This window comes from Ursus americanus, chromosome 23 (genome assembly GCF_024610735.1).
Source record: "Ursus americanus isolate L20-20 chromosome 23, mUrsAme1.1.p, whole genome shotgun sequence".
Taxonomy (NCBI): Eukaryota; Metazoa; Chordata; class Mammalia; order Carnivora; family Ursidae; genus Ursus; species Ursus americanus.
In genome coordinates, this window is record NC_142149.1 from 26,786,963 (window position 1) to 26,805,861 (window position 18,899).

The following is an 18,899-nucleotide window of genomic DNA, read 5'->3' on the forward strand; positions in this document are numbered from 1 at the left end:
CAAACCAGCAGCATTTACCCTGTTTTCCACACCAAGAATCACATCAAATTTTGCTAAATTATGTAAGTTTTTTTTTTTTTTAAGAATAAAAGGATATAAAAGTTGGTGTGTGTGGGTTGGGGGGGTGTGCCTACGATGAACCCAACAGGTTTATAATATCCTGGACACTATGCTCTAAATAATAAAGTCCTCCTGTCTCCGATTCCAGACTTAGAAAAAGTAGACGTGCTTTTAGTGAGCCGCAGGTTGCTACTCACTGGTTTCTCCAGGATCGACTCCTACACTCCTTCTTGGAAATGTCCTGGATATATCCAATTTTCCATCCCTTCCTAACTTTCTTCATTTTTTCCATTCAACATGCATTGTTTGGATGCCTATAATATATGGAAGGCACTGTTTTTAAGTGCTGGAGAAAGGGCAGAGAACAAGACTGGTGAAATACTTTCTAGAAGAGAGGAGAGGGATCATGACCAGATGAGAAAAATGTGAGATGGCAATAAAATGCTAAGCAGGAACAGAATAATCCCATGGCTACCCATCGCTACCCTCATTTGAGGAGTTAAGGGGAATCATATCTGACTTGGTAATATATGATCTAAGATCAAAGGGATAGGAAAGGACCAGCCATAGCATAATGAGGGAAGAGCATTACAGGCAGAGGGATCAGCCAGTGCAAAGACCACAAGACATGTTTTAGGAGCAGAAAAGTCACTCCTGTGGCTGAAGTAGAGTGGATTTAGAGGAGACTAGAGCCAAAAGTTGATCAGAGGGTATGGCAGAGGTCAGGATAAATGGAGATTCATGAGTCCTATTAAAGAGTTTGAGCTTTATTGGCGGTAGTCTAGGTAAAATGGGAAGCTATTGACGACTTTCAATCAGAAAGGCAGCAAAGCTGATTTATGTTCTAGATCAGTGCCTCTCAAACTTACTGTGCACACAGATCCCCTGGAGACTTTGTTACGAGGTAAATTCTGGCTCAGTGGGTCTTGGGTGGGGACTGAGATTCTGCATTTCCAACTAGCTGCCAGTTGATCTTGCTGGTTCAGTCAGTCTTTAGAATAGTGAGATCTAGAAGATCACTGAATGTTATTGGAGAATGAATTTCAGGGAAACAAGAGAACAAGCGGAAGACCAGTTCAGAGGCTCTTCTTGCATTATTTCCAGTGAGAAATTATGGTGACTTGGATAATTTTGTTGCTAGTAGAGATGGAGAAAGTAGTTACTTTCAGAAAATGTGCGAGTGGGCTTGACATAGATAATGAGTGAATGTAGAGAGAGGAGGGCGGGAGAATGAGAAATCAATGAAAACTTCTAAAATTTTGGCTTGAGCAGTTATGTAGATGGTGATGCCATTTGCTACAACAAGGGACAGAGGGGAGCAGGCAGGACTGCGATTCCATCAGTCTTGTCCCCCACCCCATCCCGCAATTAGAGCAGGACTTACATGGGAAAATTGTTCCTAAAATATATTTTACCACTTATCATAAATGCTGAAGGTACAAAAGGGAGATGTCTATTCTGTGAAGATTTTCTCATCAAACAATGGGGTAGTTACAAATAATGATGCCCGTAAATAAGAAACTCGACCCATGAGTTTCTCAAATTCCACGTGTACATAAACAATGATAATTTAGTCACATGCTCAATGGAAAAAGTATTATGGTGGAAAAGTCATCTAATAATATAAGTTGAGCTCCACATGGTTAAATCTGGGTATTCGTTTTGAGCAGTGAGCTTCATAGAATTAAAGAGGAGAAAAAATTGTTTGCACATAAAACAACCAGCCGAAAATGTATTTTTATTGCCTACGTGTCATAAGAAAGGTTAGCTCCGCTTTTGGTTTGTCAAATGTGATTAATGAGATGGGAAACATCTCCTCGAATTTAAAAAGTCTTAAATTACAAGGGAATACTACAATATATCCAGGGAATTAGAAGCCAACAGGTTCATAACTTCTAAGATGGGGGTCCAGAGTTCGTTCCCCGAGGTGTGTCAAAGGAGTATTACCTAACTCTTCTAGAGAGGCTTTGTTTGAAGATGCTGATTTTTATTTCACAATCACTTCTGTTTGAAATGGGAAATATTCTTGAGCTTTCACAGAAGTCTGTGAGTCTGACCAAGGGCTAGACAGAAAGTCTGCCAACAGTGATGGCCACAGTAATTTGTTTGGTCTCAGATCTTCCCTAACAGAAGGAGAAGAGTTGACAGACAAACTCCATCTTATGCCCAATACAGTAAAAGCACCCTAATTGGTAGCAAAACCTTGGCAGTTAAGCGATCATCCCAACTATCTGGAGCTGGTATGGCTGGAGGACATTTGATTTTCACAGAGTTATTGTTTAAAAGCTATCAACTCACACCAGTAATTGGAAGATGATTGTAGGCCAAGTTATAAGTAACAGGAATATTTCAGAGAAAGGTTTAATGGGTGGAGGAGATAAGTGTGTTTGTGGAGAGAGAGTGGGGAAGACTGTTCATCTGTTGACCTGTTTATAAAGAGCAGTCAGAGAACTGCAGAATGAAAGGAAAAGATTTTCTCCTTTTTTCTCAGCTGAATGTAAAACATAGTAGGTTGGCAATTTATAGGTAAACCTTTATTTGGGAGATACACAAGCCAAGTTCTGCTCAGTTAGAATGTTTTATAGTTTCCAAAGCAAAGGCAACTCTTCCGAGTACTTAATCATTCTCTGTGGCCCCAGAACCCTAATGACTTCTACTGGATTGTATTGAAGGCAGCTTGCTACCCCACGAGGCTTTCCACTCTTACTGTGGCACTCCTCAATAGGGCCTCCAACAACACTGAATGAATGAATGAATGAATGAACAAAAGTGTTTTCAAAGTCGCCATCTCAGTTGACCCCATTACAAAGATTTTTTTTTTTCGAGATTATTTATTTATTTCACAGAGAGAGACAGCCAGCGAGAGAGGGAACACAAGCAGGGGGAGTGGGAGAGGAAGAAGCAGGCTCCCAGTGGAGGAGCCCGATGTGGGGCTCGATCCCACAACGCCGGGATCACGCCCTGAGCCGAAGGCAGACGCTTAACGACTGCACTACCCAAGCGCCCCCATTACAAAGATTTTTAACTGAACATTTACAAAGAGGAAAATCAAATAAGCCATTCAGATTAGGAATATTAGGGTTCAGTGCCATGAATTTTCAGTTATGGAGCCAGGGCTAGAACACAGCTGTTTTGATTCCCAAACTTTCCCTCTTTCCATTTTTACTTGGAGATTTTCTGGGACAAAAACTGAATAGGCTTCCTCACTACACAGCCAGGAGAGGAGTGAAATAGTCACTTGATTATTTTAAACGGCCTTGAATACTCCATTTTTTTCCCCTCGGAGTGTGTTCTGCTTCCTCAGAAGTCCTGTACCCTGCCAACTGCCTGTGTCATTGAATGATTTTGTGGCATCTCTATTAGAAGATCCCAGTAACCAGGGATGTCCCATTCCAGCATTTTAAATGACCTTAAAGGAAAGGGGGGAAAAAGAAATTTATGTGTAGAGAATATGTATTGTGATCCAGGCTCTTTCCATATGCTCTCTGTGTAGTAGCTCTGATTTATGCTTATAGGACACACACACACACACACACACACACACACACACACACACACAGTAAAAATCACTCACAATCTCACCACTATTCAAAATGCTTATAAAATATGAAGTATGAAGTGAAAATCTCTGCTTCTTCAATCCCACCCAACCCCCATTTTATTTAGATTCTTCAAGACTTTTTCCAATGCCTTTCAGATGGAGCATTTCCTACTAATTCTGTCTCTGTTCCCTTATATTCTCACCTATAACAAAATGGGAGAAAATCATATTTACTTTTCAGCAGCTTGCCTTTCTTTTCTTTCTTTCTTTCTTTCTTTCTTTCTTTCTTTCTTTCTTTCTTTCTTTCTTTCTTTCTTTCTTTCTTTCTTTCTTCCTTCCTTCCTTCCTTCCTTCCTTCCTTCCTTCCTTCCTTCCTTCCTCCTTCCTTCTTTTCCTTCCACTTAATTATACATCATTCATGGCCACACAAATTTAGTCTTTAATACAACCTTGGAGAGAAAGTGTGATTCTATTCAATTACCCCCACAAGGACACTGAAGATGAGAAATTTGAAAAATTTTGCCAAAGGCCACAAAGTAAATAGCAGAGTCAAGGTACAGACCCAACTCTGCCTTATTCCACATTCTGCTGTCCTTTCTGTGAAGCAGGGAGTCTCCGTCAGAGCAGAGAGAACAAACTCACCCACCACCTTCATTGTTTTATGCACAGTCTGCTGATTAACATCAGATGCACTAAGTCTATATCGTGTTTGGATCTGCTCCACCAAACTTGGGTCTCCCTAAATCCCACCTGTTACTGAGCCCACTCCAAAAGCAAAAGCTGTGAACATTTCGAGAGGCACAGCCGGCAGAGGCAGCTGCAGGACTAGTCGGGACTGGCATCATCTCCAAGGCTGATAGCAACCGCAGTGATGCTGGGGAGATGCCCGTGGCTCCTGAGCCAGTTCTCTGTGCTCTGTTGCTGGCATCAGGGTGATTCCAGACCTGGTCATGTGCATCCGAGCATTGTTCACTTAGTGCTGGGTTAACACAGTGCCATTAACATCTAAACCACACCATATGCTTTGCTTTTATGTAGACTCCTGCATGCTAGGCTTTTTGAGTTGACTCTTTCTGTCATTATCCTAAAGGCAATGAGATACACTCTAGTCTCAGGCATGTAACCTAATTAGCATGCAAGCCCAGTTTTAGTGACTAGCCCCCTGCTTGGCACACAGAAGCTGCTCTACCCCTTTAGGCTGATAGACTGAATGAATACATGATGGGGTGGTACCTCTGGAACCTACCGTAGATTTTGGCTGCTAACAGGGGCTAAGGTCAGAACTATAAGGCATTCCACTCAGAACTACTTGACTGAGACTTCTGTAGCATGCAGGGAAAGTATTCACCTTGGGAAAAGAAAACCAGGGTCCTTGTCTTAGATCTGTTTGTGGCTATAGGACTATAGATGAGTAACTTAATCCATGTCTCCGACTTTTCATCTTCATAAAAAAGGGAGGAAATACTAATGTAATAGCTCTATTTCAGAGTCCTTGTGTGCAGTGAATGAAAATAAATGTCAATGTGGTTTCCTAACTAACCACATAAAATAAAACAAATCAATGTCGGGTATATAGAATTTTTCATCTAATGGTTTGAGACTACACAAAAGATCAGGCACAGTCTTTGTTGTTAAGATACTTAAAAAAAATAATTATGGCAGCAGTGTAAACATGAAATCATTGGAAACATAGAATTTCACTAATGTCCCAGCAGCCAGGTGAGCTTGGAGAAGAACTGGATTTATCGAAGAAGTCCTCTGAGGCAGATGGCAATGAACATAGTGCTGTTCATGCAGCTGAAAAGATACCTAATTTCTGAAAGCTTTTTCCAGTTTTTGCAAATGCCAAAATTAATTTCCCTTGACTAAGGCTATTTTGGACTCTGAAAACCATGTGGACTCTCTTTCCTAAATCCTTCCTTACTCTGGTTCTTTAAGTAAAGCCAGCCTGCCCATGCATCACAGGACAGATGGAAAAGTGAGTCAGTCGTTAGCTACACCCCATCCTACACCATCTCTTTCTCCATGCCTTGCTCTCTGTTTCTGGTTCACTCTTCTGGTATCTTTGATTTCAGATAACGGTCTCTGACTTCTCCATTGTCTTGAGACTTTCTTCTCTGCCTTGATTCTCTGCAAGACTCATAGAACAAAAACCAGCTTCACTCCCCGACTCTCACACTGACTCTCAGTCTCCCCATTGTAAGAGGGAGAGGAGAGAGATTTCTGATTTTTGGTGAGTGCATAGAGATGGGGACTGGACGTGTACAAGTTCAATAGCTGTGTTCTTATTTACCATCTCTAAAGAGTCCTGTTTTACATTTCCATTTGTTTTTTTCTTTAACTGCTAAGTTCCTAGGGGAATAATTGAGACTTTACTTATTTATGTACACTAGGTGATCTGAGGTATTTTACATGTAAACATACGTACAAGACGGGAAAAAATATTTTTTAAAGAAAAGATAAAAACCCAAGTGATCATAATGGGGGAGGGTACAGGACAGGGAACTTTGGAAAACCAAGGCAGTGAAGAGTTAAGACAGTTGAATTCATCATTTATGTCTACGTTTCCTGGCTTCTAAAGGAAAGACACTTGATGTGTCATGAAGTTCTCATTCTTTTCCTAGTAGAAAACAGGTAAGTTCATAAATTAAAAACAGGTTATATCTTGGTTTGGGTTCTGAGGGAAAAAATGTTTCCTAGTAGATTCACATAGAAGATTTTGAATAAAAATAATGGATAATATTTTCAATAGTTGTATTTCTCCTTTCCCTTAAAATAAAAATGTTCCTGCATTGACTATTTGTAATGTTGAAACTTTGTAAAATTTGAGAAAATGTACTGCATCTTGTTCTGTACAAGTAATTTTACTCATACCAGAAAGAGGGGATTTACCATAAAGCAAATGATGCCTAAGCTTCAGAGCCCCTCACAGACCTGGGCCCTTTCAAAGATCCTGCACCTAATCTGTATTTGTAATTTATTCTGTTTTTCTTAAGGAGGGTCCCCTTAATTGTTTGTCATTGCCCCCCCCAAACCTGTATCTACTCTAAATCTCATATAATCTAGGTGGTCTCTCTAAAGTAGTTGTAAAATTTGAGGAATGACTGACAAATTTTATGGATGAGCCTTCTGAAATATCAATTGTCAACTCTGGGCTGTTAACATTATCTTTATGGCAGTCAAAAATAGCTGAGCTCTCATACCAATAGCCAAAGGAAAGCTATTCATTGGTGGTGGAGAGTATCCAGAAACCCTAGATAATTTGGTTTTATTCAATGGCTCTTTATTAAAAGCTCACAATAGATTTGTCACTTTGTTAAATGCAGTCAGTACTAAAATTAAGGGCATGATTCCACTTTTAAAGAACTCCTGGTTTAATTGGAAATAAATATGCATTACAATATAACATCATGAGTACTATAATTACAGTATATATAGGGAGTAATGAGAGAATTAAAGAAAAAAGTATGCAAACTGTGCTTAACTTTGCTGGAAGTGTTAGAAAGGGACTCAACTCACCCAGTAATAGAATTAACAAATGTAACATTTTGCTTTGAAAATTGGTGATTCCTCAAATTTCCTAGTCGTTTTGCCTATATTTATTAAATATTTGATAGTGATCGTTTAAGATAGTAAAAAAGAAGTAGGCAATCAAAAAAGAGTAGGAGAGAATTTAGATATATGTGAATCATTTGGAAAGATAAGGGAATCTGAGGCATGTGGGCTTTGAGTGGCCAGGTGAAAGGGAGCTGAGGTTAGGAGGGAGGTGCTAACTGGGCCAGGTCAGAGGATCCTGCGTAGTCCTGCACTGCTGTGTACAGATACCTGGTTTACAGAGCAGAGAACGTTTTTGGGCTAAGTATTTCCAAGTAAACAAGGGTCCTGCCAAAGTTCTTCCATGTAAACTCTCAACTTACGCTGCATCTCCAGACCCATGACTATGTAGGGAATCAATGTATCTATTAAATCTTTTCATGTCACTTGGCCTGTTTCATTGCCAGTAAATCTGGAGCTCAGATAATTCTTTGATACACAAGGACTCACCAACTTTCATCTTATGGTGGGCCTTCTACAGAGTTCTTCGATCTTGATATTGCACTGCTAAGATAAGAAGCCCAGTATTGCCAGGGACACCAGGGAAGCCTGAAAAGAAATGCCCTCTTCCTTTGCATCTACTGCAGTGTCTGTTGGAATACCTTCTTGTGTCCGGAGTCCTAGTCCCTCGATTGGAAGCTCAGTAGTATCTCTCCTGTTGTTACTGTGTACTGGTTGCTGCACAATGGGTGAGGCTGTGCCTTTATACCCCCCATGAGTAGGCCTGGTGTCATGACTAAAATCTGCACACCAGAGCCTTGTCACTGTTCGTTTCTTCTGCACCCACCAGATCTTAAACATGGGAGAGCTATCCATCACATGTTGTGGGTAACCTTGATACTATTCTTGTTCTTCTCACTGCCATTAGTGGAGATAATTATCTTACCACTGTAGTTCCCCAAAGAGAAATACAAGATGACAACTTTCTTGGGCGTTATATTCAGTTAAGAGTGGTTCATTCCAGAATATTCTTCAGCATTGTATTTCTTTATATTCATGTATGCTGTTAGTTCTCCCAGGAACCTAGATGGTTGCAGCAGGAGAGGGTCGTGGGTCTGCATCCTTCTTGATGGCAGCAGTCTCAAATTGTCCGTCTCCACAACCCCTCAACTGAGTGCAGGGCCTAGCACGCTGACCTCAACTCTTCCCAGGCATGTGGTAATATTTATCGGAGAAGCCTTGTTTACGTTGCCTTGTATATGTATCTTGATTAGAAAACCTGAGTCATTCAGAAAGACTGGTAGAACAGATAAGAGTTTGTATCCTTCCTTTTTCTTGATTTCCTCATGACCTTGCCCCCCACCTCTCAGCAGACTTCAAGCTTTGCTTATCAGTAATTTATCTTAATGAAGGGAAAAAAAAAGTGCTACCTTACCACATAGTAGGGAGACCCACATATGCATTAGTTTATATCTAAGGCATACAGACATAAACCTCAAGAAGTCTGTGTGTGTGGTCCCTTGGGGAAAGTGAATCTGAATGAATGTTTATAAAATATTGTGATACCATATAGAAATATGGGCTGTAACAAAACAATACTTTGAAGACCTGTGGAAATAATACTTCCTAAAACAAATACAGCAAAACACAACCTTTAACAGATTACCTTTATCTGTGCTGAACCAATCCAAATAGATTGTTTAGAAAAGCACAGAGCATGGAGTCAGGAAGTTTTTAGTCTTTCAGATTAGATCTGGAAGTAATCTCCCCCCCCCATATTTGCAGGTACTTCTAAATTGAAATTATTCCACCTTCACAAAAATGAAAGCCATCACACGTCTTCCTGTCTCAGCAACTTTTGCTGGGAAGTTGCCCAGACCTGAATAATATCAGATCCTGTATTTTCCTTTATAAGAAAAAAAATATTATATGACTCAATAAAAACCTTCCCTGAAGAACAGAATTATCGTATTTCAGTGACAATCTGTTATTGTGCTGTTTTCTAAATGAGTTGATTAAAATTCAAGAGATCCTAAGTTCTACATCTCTCCCACTCCCCCATTGCTCTCCTGTGTTTACTACCCAACTTGTTGAGTTACCTAATGGGAAAAGTTTTTTTCTTTTGTATGGACCCTTTGAATGGGGAGAATGAGGTGAGCCAGTTAAAAGACTGGCTCTAAATGTTAAAACTCTTAAAATTTTTTTTTAGCATTCAAAATCAATGTTCAAATTTCCCAATACATTCCAAAAATAAAACAGGGTATACTACCATGGTTCAATATTTTTATTCTAAAAATATTAAATTTAATTAAATTAAACTCAAAATAGAAGAGGAAGAGGAGAGTTAGAAAAGGAGATTCTCAATTATTCTCACTTTGAAGGTGAGAAGGTTATGGCATAAAGTTAGTGATTTTCTCAGTGTCACCAAGCACCTGCTGGAGTTATATCCATTTGAACCAACTTCTTTTTCCAAACCTGTTCTCTTTAAGAATCATCAGGGTGGCAGTTACTGTATCTAGATGTTATTCTAAGCACTTGACAAATATTGTCACAATCCTCTGAAGCAGTACAGTCATTATCCCCATTTTGCAGATGAGGAGAATGAGGAACAGAGCATCTCTGCATAGGAGAGCTGGGATTCAGACCTGTGTTGTCTGAAGGTAGCTGCCAGGCTCTTACCCTCTGTGCTGTACTGTCTTCCCATTGTGCTGGAGGTTTTTAATCATACCTATGCTCTAGAATCATACGGTATATTTTAAAAATCTCTGGCCTCAATTCAGAACCATGAAGTGAGAATCTGTGGAGGTTAGACCAGCGGACGGGTATATTTTCAAAGCTCCCCAGGCGATTCCATGTGCAGCCCTGTGCAACCCAGAAGCTTCAGAGCACAGTGGACAAGAGCAAGAACTATGTAATCTGAGATCCTAGGTTCAATTCTTCATCTTTTCACCCAGTATGGTTGTAATGATGAGGAAGTTACCATGGTTTTGGTTACCTTGTGTCTTGGTTTTCTCATCTATCAATTGGGAATAATAATGTGTCATACCTATTTGATGGATTTGCTGTGGGGTTAATATTTCATGATTTCTTCACATTTACTGGCATGTGATAAGCATTTAGTAGATACTAACTAAGAAGAACTTCTTGCATCCTTTCATAGAGAAATTAATAGATGTGGAGAGGGTTTGGGCTACAGTGATTTGATGTGATATGGTGGCATGAGGCAGGTTGATGATCTGAATTCTGCTTATTCTCTGTTTTACAGTATTTTGTTTTGTGGTTTTTAGAATGTCCAAAATCCTTCCTGGAGTCATTTAGGAAGTCCATGAATGTTGATTCATAACTCTGACTCACATGTTGTAATTATTATTTTTATTTTACGTAACTTTTATTAAATGTCTATAACTAAAATTTGAGTATAATTTATATGCACCAAATACTGGTTAAGCAGTGGACACATGTTATTCAGTTAAATATTTATATTGTTTCTATGAATTAGCTACATGTTTTTCAAATTTTACTATCTGGGAACTTGAGACAGAATAGCCAGTATGTTTTCCAATATCAGGTCCTGTTTTTTTCCCCCGTCTTGTTCTGTTTTCAACCACCTTTACATATTTCAGGTTTTTCTTCCAACAGTATCCTAGTTCTGTAACTGATGTCTGGATTAGTCAACAATTGCCACTGTAATGCTGCCTAACAAAAATAGCACAAAACAGGACCAGTGTCCTAGAAAAAGCATTGTTTTGTTTTTGTTTTCTTACTCGTGCAGCTGCAGCTCGGCAGTGCTTTATTTGAAATGGTTGGATTGCCTGTTTGGCTCCAAGCCTAGGACAGGTTCATGTGGCTTCATGTGTCTCTCATTCTTCTGGGACTCTGGGTCACTTAGGACATGTTCTTCTGTGATCACAGCAGAAATGAAAGAGGAGCAAGCACAAAACCACTCATTGTAAGGCTTGGATCCAGGCTGGCCCCTGTCACTTCCACTCACAGCCTATTCATCAGGCATTGATGAAGAGGGATGCATTCTCTGCCTCTAGTAGGAGGAGCAGCAGTGTTAAATCGCAAAGAGCAGGGATGCAGGGAATGGTAAAGAGTCACAATCAATGATCAATAATCCCCTTCAGTTAGTAAGTGGCATATCTAATAGTTGAAACTGAAATCTCTCTTAACGTGGAATTGTCTTTTGTGAAATCTTTCATTGAGAAGTTAGGACTAATTTTGAAAGGCTGAGGAAAATGACCAAGAATCCTCCTGGGCTCTTTTCCACTCCTTTTATCTGCTAAAGTTAGGATTAATAATTTTATTAGTTTTAATTAGTTATAGGATCTCCAAAATTTGAATGTTTACCAGTTGGTAATTCATAGGATTACTTATCTATACAAGGTCAGATGTATACATGAAACAAGCATACATGCATACTCCAAACTACTTTGAAGGTTATAGTAATGGTAGGCTATTTCTCCTTCTCTCCCCCCCCCTCTCGGTTTCTCTCTCTCAGCTCTTTTCAAATGATTGCATGAGGGAATTACACTAGTCCAAGTCAAAAGCAGACCCCAAATGGTTACATTATACCAGCCATGAGGTTTTTAAACTTGTGACAGGGGCAGAAGAGAAATTCTACTCATTGCAAGGAAATCCTCACTTAAGCTTCAGTGAGCCAAAAGTACTTGAAACCCATGAGCCTTCAGCTGGCCCTCATCCTTAGCCAGTCTGGTCTCTACGAGGAACTGGCATATGTTCTTGCACTGGTCACCCTATAGCTGAATTACTTCTCCATATTCTGGATGTTCAATTACAGTACCATTGCAGGCAAATTTGTTAAATGCCTTCACTAGTTTCTTTTTGTCGTGATCATCAAGGATCCCTTGGACAGTAGTCAGGGTCTTCCTGCCATTTCTCTGTTGAATTCTTATATGGATATAATCCTCAGTGCCAGCAGGAAGCAGATCATCACCCTTACTTAAATCAGCAAAGGGGTCAAAAGAGTGGAGGTTCTGGATAGCGGACATATGGACAGAGGGTAGGATTTCTTTTCCTCCATGGAAAAGAGGCAAGGTGGCTGCAGGAGAAGGCAGGGGGGCAGGGGAAGGGGTGTGGGGGGGGTGGAGCTGGAGCCTCAGGAAGGGAGGGACCTCAAGGGGGAAGACCTTTGAGTCCTCCATGGTTACAGTTGCACAGTGACTGGGACCTCTCCTTCTGTTTTAAACTTTATACCCACTAATACTATAAGCTCTACTTACATTTTGGAAATCAGGTTTGCATTTTTCAGTGCATCGATGAAGGTAATTCTAATTTGCTTTCCACAGTGTGTCAATGGAGATACAGCTCTTCTTCGTTTTTGTATATATCCAAATGTATTTGTTAATGTGATTGAATTTTTTTTTTTTTTGTAGGAGAAAAGCAAACAGGCTAGCTCTAAATGAGTGGTCAAAATTTTTGATTTTTTTAAAAAGGAAAATTATGAAAAAGGGTGTCATACATTGTGTGTGTGTGTGTACACACACACATATATAAAGAGAGAGAGGGAAGGAGGCAGACCACACTCTCCTTTTTCAGGTTAGGGTGGGATATGAATTTGGGAAACATGACACCTTAAGACCTGAATTTATTGTTTCCATTTAACCAAGAAATAGTTCTTTGGTAAGTTGCTTTACCCCTGATTTTGCATGTGTGTCATTCTTAAAATTTGGGAGTATAGGAGCAGAAGAAACGAAAATTTCTAATATATTTAGTTCCTCAAAAAAAAAAAAAAATCAGCACGAATGGAAAAGGCCTAGGAATTCTTCTCAGTTTCTCTTAAAGCTAGGATATATTAACTATATTGAACCAACGAAGGGCTACTCCGTAATACGAAATTCATTTTCCATAGTGATTCTATCTCTTCAAATATAGCTTGTTATGTGTTTAAGTGTTGGATTAAAAGCCACACCTATCTGAAGCTCTGTAGGTTTTCAAATCAGTAACAGAGGGGAGCAAGAATGGTGTTTTTAGATTCCACAAAAGAATCAATCATTTCGTTAATAAATGTCAAAGTCTCTCATCTTTAATTCCTGTAAGGGAAGACACATTTGAGGCTTGAGTTTACTAGATAATCTGATAGAATGTGTTTTTATGTGTGGCTGACTCGTTTAGTCCTTATTAGAAACTCACAACTTTATTCTAAAGGATCAGTTATAAAGAAGCTACTTTAACAGAGAAAAGGCACGGTTGACCCATAAATGACTTGGACAAAACTTTCATATTGGCATTGTTCCTTCTTTCGGGTTGTTTTGTTTTGTTTTTTTTGTAAGACGGAGAAACGGGGGCTCCTGGGTGGCTCAGTTGGTTAAGCATCTGCCTTCAGCTCAGGCCATAATCCCAGGGCCTGGGATGGAGCCCCTCATTGGGCTCCCTGCTCAGTGGGAAGCCTGCTTCTTCTTCTCCCCCTGCCTGCTGCTCCAGCTGCTTGTGCTCTCTCTCTGTCAAATAAACAAATAAAACCTTTTTTAAAAAGATGGAAATATAGATGCATCATTTCTAATTTGAGGTTAGGGGCACCCACATTGGCTCCTGCTTGATCCCTAGACTGGATTATTCTCTGACCTCGTAAAATAGTGTGTCTGATAGTCCTACAGTAATAGAGCTGGGAACACCATGTGTAAAAATTAAATTGAAGGGTGGTTGAGACAGCTCTCATTTCCATTTTGCAGATGCTTCCATGAAAAGGAAAAGAAATTCAGAGGGCATACACTGTAGCATTGCAAGACATCTGACAAAAGAGTGCTTGACTTTATACTCTAAGACATGAACCTCTTCAACCACTCATACCATGAAACAGCCACTGCATAACCATGGTCACACTAATAACGAAACTGCCAAGTATTTTTAGACTTTTTTATTATGGAAAATTTAAAACATATGTGAAAGTGCAGGGACTAGTACACTGAACCCCATGTACCCATCACTCATGGTCAATCTTGTTTCATGTTCACTGCCATCTACCTCTGACACAGGAGATTTTAAGAAAATCCCAGATAATCATATCACTTCATCCATAAATATGTCTGTAGGCATTTCTCAAAGTTAAAGGCTCCTGTTAACATAATATTTATTGTGATTAACATAATTACAGTAATTACTTAATGTCATAAAATATCCAGCCAGCATTCACATTTCCCAAATCATAATCCACATGCAGGCATGTGCACATACATGCTTATGCATGGAGGAAAGCCATCCCTACCCCACCTGCCCCCACTCTTGTTTGAAACATGATTCAAAAAGGCTCCTTAATTGTTATTTTGTTGAGATGTCTCCTGAGTATCTTTTAATTTATAATTTCTTCCTCCATGTTTGTTCTTTTGTTTGCAATTAATTTGTTGACAAAATTCAGTTTGTCCTATAGTTCCCCACAATATGGATGGTGCTGATTGCATCCCTGTGATATCTACTCATGTTTTTGTTTGTTCCCAACATTTCCTGTAAATTGATAGTTAGATATTAAGTTTGATCAGATTTTTGTTTTGTTTTATAAGAACACTTCTTTCACGTCTGGCCCTCGGTGAGCTGCCACTGGTGATCGTTGCCTGGCTCTAGTTTTCATGAGGGACTGGAAAATGGTGCTTATCCATTACAATCATGCCTTCCTCATCTGTTAGGTGAAATAGTTCTCTAAGAACAGTCCTGCCTGTTCAGTGGTTTGGACAACTAAGTTATATTTTGTATAGGAAATCAAGGTAAATCTTTAATTCTTTAATTTACTAGTTTTTAAAATAAGTTGCTTTCCTTGTTCTACCAATAACATCATCATCATCATCATCATCATCATCATCAACAACAACAACATCTCAAGGATTTAAACACAGTTTAAATCCACCAATTATTATTGATCTCAGTGCCAAATGTCTCAACTTAGACCAGTGGGAGCTTCTAGTTAACTCTGAATCCTTTTAACTCCACCAAAACAGTATTAGGAATGTTCCCTGCTTGTCATCTATATGACAGGATGTCCCACGTGCATCTTCTACATTTCCTGCTTTAGACGTCATATTACATGTCTACAAGGTGCCTTGGTTCCTCTTAGTGGTAGATGATAGTTGGAGACAAAATCTGGGTTCGTGGTTGTTTATTGCCACTGCGTCAATCATCGTTTTGAAGACTTTTCAGGGACAGAGCGGGGATATATGTATTTTTATTTCAGGAGATGCTTTATGAATTTATATTGATGTACTTCAAATTCTGGGTTTCAGAATTGTCACTTGATCTCTTCTGTCTTCCCTCAGTAGTTCCTTTTCTCCATGTTGAAAGTGAGTTCTTTAAGGTGCCAAAAGAAACAACCATTTCCATTATCCCATTTTTGTTACAGAAAAATATTAACACCACCAACAGCAATATGACTGACAAGTTTTAATGTTTTTCACACTTGTTTTTGTCCTTAGGACATGCACCGCTCAGGATATACCTCATTAGGAATATATAGTCAATTTAGTGTTTCACAGCCACACTCAGAGATACCTCATTCCATCTTTCCAGCTGCATTTTTCTCATAGCTACATTGCATGGGTATTTCATCCTTTATCAGTGGGCCCCCTTTTGGTGGGCAATTGGGCTGCTTTCAGTATTTTGTTACTACAATTACTGGTTCAGTAAATAGCCTTTCCTTAATTTTGCTCATATAATTTTTGTATATATTACCAGTTCCCCTCCATAAGAGTAGTAACATTTTGCATTCCCACTAGCAATATCTGAGAGTTTTTTCCTTATAGCTTTGCCAACAGAGTCAATTGTCAAGCTTTTGATTTTTTGCCAATTTGATAAGTGAGAAATGCTAACTCAGTGAGGTATTAATTTGCATCTGTCTTACTATAAGTGAGGTTTAGCATCCTTAATATGTTTAAATTCCTTTTGCATTTTTTTCTGTGAAGGTCATTTCATATTTCTAGCACATTTCCTCTAAGTTAGCTGATATTTTTCCTCTCTATTTTTAAAAGCCTTTAAAACATTATAAATATTAACTTTATTTATAATTTAAACTACAAATATTTTCTGAAGATTGTCATTTTATTTACTTTGCCTCTGATGTTTCTGCCATGCAATTTATTATTTACTTTTATACAATTAAATGTCAATAGCTGTTTTCTTTTGGCTTCTCAGTTTTGAGTCATAGTTAGGAAAGTTTTATCACTCCATGGTTATAGAGAAATTCGTCCATGTATGAGACTGGATTTTATGAATAATTGACCACTTATTTTACATCCATAAACTTTAATGGGAAGAGCGTAATGAGAATATTACATCTAGATCTCATTCCTGGCTATTCCACCAACTAGTTCTGTGAATATGAATATACAACTAAAAGGAATGGAGACTTCAATAGCTTGTTCAAAATTGGGCTAACTATTAATTACCACCAGGGATTATTATCAGGATTAATTGAGGATATAAGATTCCACACATGACTTCCTTATCATAGCAGGTTCTTCAAATTATCTGTTGATTCTGAATTTCTTTTATATATGAATTTATGATATAAGATAAATTATTTGCGCTTGGCTTTTCCAAAGGTAAAATCATTTTTTTTTGGCTCAAAACCTATCACCTTAATAATCATGGCTTATTCATGTATATCAATTAAATTTCCATTTTTTAGTTCCTCAGTAACAAAGAAGATTATCATTTTTGGAAGAAATGAATGAGTTTCAAGTAAAGATTAAGGCAGTCATTTTGTTTCAGTATCTCAGAACCATGCTCACATTCTCAAATTTATTTTACAATGTTCTTTACAACTTGGCAATGCTCTTTAGTGCCTAACTCCCCATCAGTTTCTTCCCATGTGCCTTATGTACCAGGCATTCAGGACTCCTTGATATTCTTGGAAATCTTTCTCATCTTTAGACATTCATTTACTCCAAACCTTTCTTGAGCGCTCTTATGTACCAGGAACTCTTCTAAATCCTGGAGTTCACCACTGCTGCCATCATACTTGACTGTTGATGCTCCTTTGTTGAAATGTGCAACGTTCTCCCTTCCTTGTAGAACACTACTCAGTAATTATAGACAGATCTGGCTGTTATCTCTATTCAATCTACAGTGTCAACAGTGTTTGATTGAATAAAGCCCTTTTTTAACATCAGCAATTTTTTATACTAACTTTTTATTCAAGTATAATGTAGTGCAGAAAAGTACATAAATCAAAAATTGAGCCAAATGAACATTCATGGAGTTAAGAAATCTGTGTAACCAACCCAAGATCAAGTCATAAGCCATTACTAACACCTGAGAATCTCCCTTCATGCTCATTCCAGGTGAACACACCTTAAAGGTAGCCACTAACTTGAGTTAAGACACCATAGATTGTTTTTGGCCCCCCTTTTCTGAAATTTATATGAATGGATCTTATAACATGTGCTCTTTTGTTCCTGGATTATTTTCCAGGAACATACGATGGATTAATATTTGCTTCTAGTTTTTGACTCATAGATGTTGCTGTATGAACGTTCTTGTACATTCCTTTTGTTGAATATATGAATGCACTTTTGTTGATTAGATATTATATATCAAATAGTGGAACCAATGAGTTATCATGTGTGTTTGTGTGTACGTATTCATTTTTAGAGGATAATACCAAACAGTTTTCTGGAGTAGTTATACAAATTTATAATCTGTATACAACAACAGTGTTGTAGTTGTAGCCATATTTCTAGTTATTTCACATCCTTGTCAGCACTTTTTTTTTTTCATTTCATTTCATTTCATTTCATCTCATCTCATCTCATCTCATCTCATCTCATCTCATTTCATTTCTTTGTTTCTTTCTTTTTTAAGTTTTTACTGGCCAGGTATGTCATTTTGGTTTGAACCCCCTTTTTTTGTTTTAAAGATTTATTTATTTATTAGAGAGAGACAGCCAGCGAGAGAGGGAACACAAGCAGGGGGAGTGGGAGAGGAAGAAGCAGGCTCATAGCGGAGGAGCCTGATGTGGGGCTCGATCCCATAACACTGGGATCACGCCCTGAGCCAAAGGCAGACGCTTAACCGCTGTGCCACCCAGGCACCCCTGAACCTCTTTCTTATATGTTTATGGCCATATTGGGCATTTGGCTTTATGAATGAATTCTACCAAACGTTCAAAGAATAATACTGATTCTTCTTGTGGCACCTGGGTGGCTCAGTTGGTTGAGTGTCCGACTCTTGGTTTCCGCTCAGGTTATGATCTCAGGGTTGTAAGATCAAGCCCCATGTTGGGCTCCACACTTAATGCAGAGTCTGCTTGAGATTCCTTCCTCGTCTGCTCCTCCTCCTCTTCTCTCTCTCTCTTTCTCGATCAAATAAATAAATAAATCTTTAAAAAAGAATAGCATTATAAGAATACTGATTCTTCATCAACTCTTCCCAAAAATAGAAGAAAAGAGAACATTTCCAAACTCATTTTATGGGGCCAGCATCCATCTAACACCAAGAACAGACAAAGATACTACAAGAAAGAAAATTGTAGGCCAAATCCTTGATAAGTATGCATGCAAAACTCCTCAATAAAATACTAACAAACTAAATTCAACAATTCATTAAAAGGATCATGCCTCATGACCAAGTGAAATTTATCCCTGTGACACAAGGATAGTTCAACATCTGAGAAGCAGTCAACATGACGCACCACATTAACAAACTGAAACAAACAAACAAGAAAACCTACATGATTATCTCAAGAGACACAGAAAGGGCATTTGATGATGTTGCACATCCATTCATGGCTACAGCTCTCAGCAAAATAGGTAAAGAAGGA

General features: G+C 38.7%; 1 long non-coding RNA gene and 1 pseudogene across 1 annotated transcript in view; one reads left to right on the plus strand and one right to left on the minus strand.

Moving 5' to 3' along the window:
• Nucleotides 1–18,899, plus strand: part of LOC148107969 (uncharacterized) — a 402,897-nt gene that overhangs the window by 36,767 nt on the left and 347,231 nt on the right. The gene's annotated exons all lie outside the window — the stretch shown is intronic.
• Nucleotides 11,788–12,147, minus strand: LOC123776803 (eukaryotic translation initiation factor 1 pseudogene; annotated as a pseudogene).